Source organism: Haliotis asinina, chromosome 9 (genome assembly GCF_037392515.1).
Source record: "Haliotis asinina isolate JCU_RB_2024 chromosome 9, JCU_Hal_asi_v2, whole genome shotgun sequence".
Classification (NCBI taxonomy): Eukaryota; Metazoa; Mollusca; class Gastropoda; order Lepetellida; family Haliotidae; genus Haliotis; species Haliotis asinina.
The window spans coordinates 16,949,874-16,957,731 of NC_090288.1; the positions used below are offsets into that span (position 1 = coordinate 16,949,874).

Consider the following 7,858-nt stretch of genomic DNA (forward strand, 5'->3'; position numbering starts at 1 on the left):
TCGCACAAACCACCAACACATGCTTCTCCTTTACGGTATTTGAATATATTTAGATATATGAAACACACAGAGATGAAACTGACACTACTTCAACTAGTCATGACCCGAAGAGCAACATCGCCGATATATATGTGTGTGTGCGTGTGCGTGTGCGTGTGCGTGTGCGTGCGTGTGCGTGTGCGTGCGTGTGTGTGTGTATGTGTGTGTATGTGTGTGTGTGTTATGGGTGAGTTTGTCTGGTTTCGTGTCAGTTTGTGTGTGCGACACACGCCTGTCATGAAATTAGCACGGAAATGACAAATGATATTTAGTCGAAGTAACTCAGAATCCATCAATTCCACAAACCAGTCAAAACATTACCTTGTATATTTATCCCTGATTAATACATTAAACGGTCTATGTATTTGTTCAAATACACAAACCTAGACAACATGCCATTGAAAATGTAAAACTAGGGCACAATATATTGCTAGTATTCACTCCTGACAAGTTCGCTCACATTTCAGGTACATGACTTTGACAGTGGGATTTCTAAGCTTACAGCCAAATACAGATTAAATGGGTACAAGGATGGAATGATGTAGAGTGGGTGATAAAACGACCACACTTTCAGGTGTTCGAAAGCTTGTAAAAACAAACCTACCTGTCGTCTGCGAGGCTGCCTCTGAACTGAGCTGTCGCGTGAGTGTGTCGTCTGCTATAGATGCTTGAGTGTGGACACAGCTTATCCGGTTAAAATCCCCTGTCACTATTTCCTAACATGCGCTACTCGCGATTCACGCGGAGTTGTGTCACGTACTTTTCCTCGCGTCTAACAGCGTGAATAACCATTTATTTATTGCGGAGTTAGTGTATTACGATATTTATTGCCTATGATTTGGTTCGGGAGTATTTCACATCTGGAAACATCTTGCAGCGACACCTGGATGCATGGCGCGTTATTTCGAGGTGTACAAACACTCACCTTACGCTGTGGTGATACGTCAGTATGGGTCAGGAGCTGTTGTATCGAGGTGGTGTCGAAATAGCCGAGAAATCCAAATGAAAACTGTTGAAATAGCCCACTTTTCCACTCCTGTCCCTCGCCAAAATGACGTCTGGTTGAGAAGACGTCACAGTTGGTGATCAAGGGTCATGAGACCGATATTGTGAAATACACTCCCAGGTCGATATTTCTCTATTAGCAATCCGTGGACAGCGTTCGAGCTTTTAGAGTCAACCAACCAGAAACATTCTTAGAACATAGCTGGGGATCTTTGATAGCGAGACTGTTGTTATGATTGAAACACCAATATATTAAGAAACTGTGTTTCATGGTTTTCACCCTCAGTGATTATCTATGTGTGGGCGATTAATTTACCAGGTCAAACTCTCAGATTGGCCTGTCGTACAATTACAGGTACGGCCTTCGTTGGTATCGGATTTGCCAAAACAATGAACTGACCTGATTTGTCTGTTGTAGGCCTATAGTATTTCACGTCGATAGACAAGATGTTAGCGACAGGTGAGAGTTAACAGGTGCAAACATTTATATTGTTTGTGATCACATGTTTGTTTGAAACAGGGAACTTGTGGACAACTGGGTCTCAACATCACTCGTGCTCCAGTGGATCATAGTATCCATAGGCGGAGAGAGGGTAAAGCTAGGGGTGCGCATCCCTCGTTTAATCCTGACATTTCGTTATATGACCAAATGACCACTGAAACTCGGGTGAAATGAAGTGTGTACCCCTTTTCCTCAATAGTGCACACATACACACACACACACACGCATGCACGCACGCACGCACACGCACACACAACCCCCGTGAGTTGAGTTGTAACCGTTAGTTGAGTTTTCCGCCGCGTTTAGCGATATTCCCGCAATATCACGCCGTGATATACCAGACATGAGTATGGTTTTACGTCATATTCAGCAATATTCTAACAGCATCACGGTGGATCCTAGAAATGGGCTGCAAACACTGTACCCGTGAGGGGAATCGAACCCGGACGTTCAGCGTGACCAGGGATACTCTACAACTCTAGATAGGCTCCCTGGCGTGACGAACGAAAGTTTTAACCACTTTGTTACTCCGTCGTCAAATACCAGAAATGGGCTTCACCTATTTTGCTCTAGTTAGCCGGGTCTTCGGCATGACGGGCGAGCGCTTTATCCACTTGACTATCTAACCGTCCCGTTTTAAAGTTAGGACAAACCTACCAGCTACAAGGCTGATTAAGATATGTCCCCAGACATTGCAATGCCCTGTTAGATCAGCTAGAAGTAATGGTATTGATAATCTTGACCCAAGGGTCAATAGGGGCACGAGAACAGATAAACGTATGTCAGTAACTGTTACTAACCATTAGTTATTTAGTCTGCGTTCGGACTGACCTGTTCTTTCCAGTTGTTCCTTTGTTTTCGTTGTTTCCCTGACAACGTGAGCGTCAACACCATATGTCATTGTTCCCTAGCAACATGACCGTAGTCGTTTTTTCTCAAATTGTGTTATAGGTTTGCTGAAAAAAATAAACGTATGCTTTTAATTGGTAAAAAATGGGGACTGGGGATATGTTTCCCCTAAACGGATACCAGGAGACAGTAGATTTTCGTCAGGGGGTATAATGAGGAATACAGAAAAGTGGTATAGATCTCATGTGGATTTAAAGGGACGCATACCCGGAAGATTATTGAGGATGACCAGAAGCGCGATATCATAATAACTGGCTCAAATGAAACTTTATCATTCCTTTCAGTGTCCATTTCCGTCAGACAAGATCAATGGGATCAAACAATATTAGTTACACTAGGGACCGGTGTGGTCCTGTGTACGTCTGCAGGATCTAAACAACAGAGCATGCGCCCGATTCACAATATTAGACCTACATTTACTGCACGTTGACCAGTGCACCAACTTGTGTATTTGTTCTCTACTTTATTGCAAGTATAGCCCAATTGTACTTTATATAATCTAAACCTAAACCTGTTTTTTTATCAAAATACGTACCGAATTTTGAGTAACTACCCAGTTTCAAAATTGGAATTAACATTTATAATCAAGGAAATAGTACGTCTGTAGATCTTTACGTATTGCTAAATGTTTGATTATAACACAAATAACACACAACAAATCCCGACACACAATAATTGAGTGTACTTCGTGACAGTCATTACACTCGACAGTGAATACTCATCTCAAGGCGCTGATGTCAATCTCAACGGCAACATCATATTGTCCATCTCAACTCCCTGGGGATTATACCGCTCTTGCGGCCACTATGCGCACCGAATTACTGCGGCTTTCCCATCCTTACAAAGGACCCATTCAGAGTGGGGTGGACTGGCACACAGTCACAGTGTTTTGTCCAAGTTTACTGCACATTGCTGTACCCGCAACTAGGGATTTGCACGGATTCCACCTGATTCGTGGGTTCTTTTAAGTGACGGTTGTACTATACACTAGGTGTTGTGACAACGCTGAAAGGTTATTGGTGGGCTCGATATCGGCACCTCCAAAGTCTGGATTACTAGCCTGGCGCCATTGACAACTCGCCAACCACGCCCCCAGCAAATGGGATACGATAATGTGTGTCAACCATGTCAGCTATCCTGACCACCCGATCCTGTTAGTCGCTTCTTACGACAACCATGGGTTACTGAAAACCAATTCTTACACATATATTCATGGGTATGTTGGATTTTTGGAGTTGCAGAAACTGGTCTGCATATATAGTAGCGGGGCATGGACACAGGCGTGCACTATACATGGGTGGCATTCTTGATGGGAAGCCAAGAGCGTTAGCTGGTTCTGTCGGATCGGACTCCTTCGTCTCAAAGACATCAAGATTCGATCTTCCCACGAACACTTATGTCAACACAGAGCACACCGTTATCCGTATGTTCTGCCCTTTCACGTGACCGCGAACCTCGAACATATGAAGAATGGCCTTAAGTTCCCTATCTCACGTTCTGTCCTTCAGGAAACTCTAGAGGGACTAGGATGTTTTACTAAAGAGTGGAACAATCTTCCCATAGCAACCCTACAGATACATGCTGGGAACCCGAGACGACGGTGCTACGCTGTGGTAGATCGAACCCCAAGGATCACCATAAGGTGGTCGTACCACATGGATCAAATATCATTTCATTCTGCATACTTGTATTTGTGGACATGATTTGCGGGATTTCTTTACAGTCTCTGTTTTCGTCAGATCAGCTCATTTATCTAACTTATTGCTGATTACATGTTATTATTGGCAACATATTTTTTTCTTTATTGAAAACATCTTCACCTATTATCGTCCTTTTTATTTAAACAAGTGCCAAACATGTCACTTCCCTTTTGAAACTTCCCTTTTTGTCACATGCCTTAGCAATGTGTGAGCAGTATATACCGAGTTGAGTTGGGGTGAGACTACAAATTCCGCTGACATCGCATTTTATCAGCTGCTGAAAGATCGAACGCCTTGAGCCATTATGCAATGGGTTATTACGCATGTTTTGTCAACAGGTGTAATGTCGTGTTAACGCCAACCAAACCCTTAGGCCTCTGCAACATCTGTTCTCCATACAGGGGACGGATCGAAACGTTACATCGTTTAATCATGCATGTAAAGTGGTGATATATAGCCAAGGTCAGAATCCTCTGTGCAGCTCAGCGAGATCGAGACTAGTCTGCGACGTTGGACCCCAAGTCAGTTTCTGTTTCAGGTTTTCTGTAGGTTGGTTGGTTTGTTGCTAAACGTTGCACTCAGCAAAATTCCAGATAAGAATGAAGATTTTTATGGATATCAACTTCTTTATGAGAGAACACAACGTTTCGGAGTTAATGCTTACTCCTTCATCAGGTGATTGAGAAAGGGATACAGAGGTGTATTTATATGTACAGGTAAAACAATAACAAGGTAACAAGTGGAATGAGTTAACGAAAGCTAGTATAAACAAGCACTGATGGGAAGCCGATAGTTAAGATAACAATGATGGAAGCCAATGGTAATGCATTACAGTTGATTGGATATGTTTACATAACATGATTGGGGATAAGGATGGAAGCCAATGGTGATACATTACGCATGATAGGATGATGTACATAACACACGATAGGGGGTGAGCATGTTTACATGAGGGTTGGTGATGTACAAACACAAGTATGTACTCGGGTAGATAGGCTATACATGAATTACATAGATAGAATGTACACAGGTAGATGAGATTAATTTATCAATAAGTCCCAGGCACTTGGTAGGTACACTCCTTGGTCGCGGTTGATGGCTGGTTTCTGTCTCCGGATCTCGATGGCCTCTTGCAGTTTCCTTTGGCGCCAGTTGTTGTTGTTGGTAGATAGTATCCTAGTGTCCTCCCATCGAATTGAGTGTTCAGGGTTCTTGAGAATGTGTTCAGAGATGGCCGATTTCTGGTCGAGTTTCCTGACTGAGGTCTGATGTTCCTTCATTCTGGTGTTGATTGGTCTCAGCGTTTCTCCAATGTATAGGTCGCCACAGTTGCAAGGGATCTGGTAGATGCATCCTCTCGGGTTAGGGGATTGGGGTCGTTGTCATAGGCGATGGTGGTGAAGGTGTCGTCGACTTTACGGTACCATTCTGGTGTTGATTGGTCTCAGCGTTTCTCCAATGTATAGGTCGCCACAGTTGCAAGGGATCTGGTAGATGCATCCTCTCGGGTTAGGGTGTTCACAGCTGGGTCCTTTACCGTTGGCTTTTAGGTAGGTCTTGATGGTCTTGCCACTGGAGAAGGTGACATCGATGCTGGCCACCCTTACCAGACGTATGACAACGACCCCAATGAGCTCCTCAACCACCTCAACGACCAACATCCAAGAATCAAGTTCACTATGGAGACTGAGACCAACCAACACCTGCCCTTCCTTGATGTATCCCTCCACACCACAGACGATGGACTTAGAACCTCAGTTTACCGCAAGCCGACGCACACCGACCAGTACATCCACTACAACTCCTGCCACCACCCTCAGATCAAGCAAGCTATCATCGCCACCCTTACCAGACGTGCCAAAGCCCTCTGCCACCCCGATGCCCTAAACAATGAACTGGACCACCTCAGAAAGACATTCACCACACTCAACGGTTACCCTCCCCAGCTCGTCACAGCCACCATCAACAAGACCCTTAAGGACCGAGAACCCCGCCCCAAACCTTCTCCATCACCCATCAGAGTAACCATACCCTACCTTGGCCCCATCAGTCATCAAATATCACGCCTCATCAAGACCAAAGCCAGCATCGATGTCACCTTCTCCAGTGGCAAGACCATCAAGACCTACCTAAAAGCCAACGGTAAAGGACCCAGCTGTGAACACCCTAACCCGAGAGGATGCATCTACCAGATCCCTTGCAACTGTGGCGACCTATACATTGGAGAAACGCTGAGACCAATCAACACCAGAATGAAGGAACATCAGACCTCAGTCAGGAAACTCGACCAGAAATCGGCCATCTCTGAACACATTCTCAAGAACCCTGAACACTCAATTCGATGGGAGGACACTAGGATACTATCTACCAACAACAACTGGTGCCAAAGGAAACTGCAAGAGGCCATCGAGATCCGGAGACAGAAACCAGCCATCAACCGCGACCAAGGAGTGTACCTACCAAGTGCCTGGGACTTATTGATAAATTAATCTCATCTACCTGTGTACATTCTATCTATGTAATTCATGTATAGCCTATCTACCCGAGTACATACTTGTGTTTGTACATCACCAACCCTCATGTAAACATGCTCACCCCCTATCGTGTGTTATGTACATCATCCTATCATGCGTAATGTATCACCATTGGCTTCCATCCTTATCCCCAATCATGTTATGTAAACATATCCAATCAACTGTAATGCATTACCATTGGCTTCCATCATTGTTATCTTAACTATCGGCTTCCCATCAGTGCTTGTTTATACTAGCTTTCGTTAACTCATTCCACTTGTTACTTTGTTATTGTTTTACCTGTACATATAAATACACCTCTGTATCCCTTTCTCAATCACCTGATGAAGGAGTAAGCATTAACTCCGAAACGTTGTGTTCTCTCATAAAGAAGTTGATATCCATAAAAATCTTCATTCTTATGTATTTTCACTTCTAAATGACATTCAAAGACAAAATTCCAGATGTATGGCAACACTCTCTAAATAACTGAGTCTAGACCAGCCAATACAGTGACGTACAACATGACGATTGATCTACGCCACACACATACGATGACATATCAAGCACGTTTGAGAACCTGATCACCCGATCCCATTGTAGTCATCTCATACGGCACGCATCATGAAAGGTTCCTGAAGACCAACATTCTAACCCAGATCGTCTCTGATTGGTCAGTGTCAGCTTGTGTAGGAAACCTGTCGTAAAGGTCTGCATTACGTTGGTCTTTCACTACACAGTAATCTGAAACTAATTGCTGTTCTCAATAAAATCACTCACATTGACATCGCTAGTTAATACTTAGCACTGCTATGAAAGTATCACTGACAAGAAAACGTCTTGAATTTTCTTGATTTTTATGGCTAAGATGAAATGACCGTGGCATGATGTGCTGGGCCAGGGATCATGATCTGGTAAAACATCGGTCAAGAATTGTCTGGACATTCAAATCTTTATTTAGTACCAGACCACACGTCCTGGGCATCCAATGGTCTGGTGAAAGACGCTCATATTGTATTGGCTGTGAGACTCCCGAGTCATATCATGTGGTCAAACCTTAGCCAAGTGAGTTTGTTCAAATTGCTCCTGGTCACCAAGCAGATGGTGCCCATGTTGTTTTGACAGACTGCCCAAAACTGATGAACACTTCTGACCACTGTCAGACAGACTCATTCATTCTGTTGGTGACT

General features: G+C 43.9%; 1 protein-coding gene across 2 annotated transcripts in view; it reads right to left on the reverse strand.

Annotated features, from left to right (window-relative positions):
- Positions 1–1,488, reverse strand: part of LOC137295568 (gelsolin-like protein 2) — a 32,599-nt gene extending 31,111 nt beyond the window's left edge. The window contains exon 1 of one of the 2 annotated variants that reach the window (XM_067826974.1): positions 965–1,488. The gene's annotated coding sequence lies outside the window, so the exon portion shown is untranslated. Of the gene's footprint in view, positions 1–643; positions 856–964 lie in introns of those variants that run through there. The other variant, XM_067826973.1, reaches the window with a different exon arrangement.
- Positions 1,489–7,858: the final 6,370 nt, after the last annotated feature.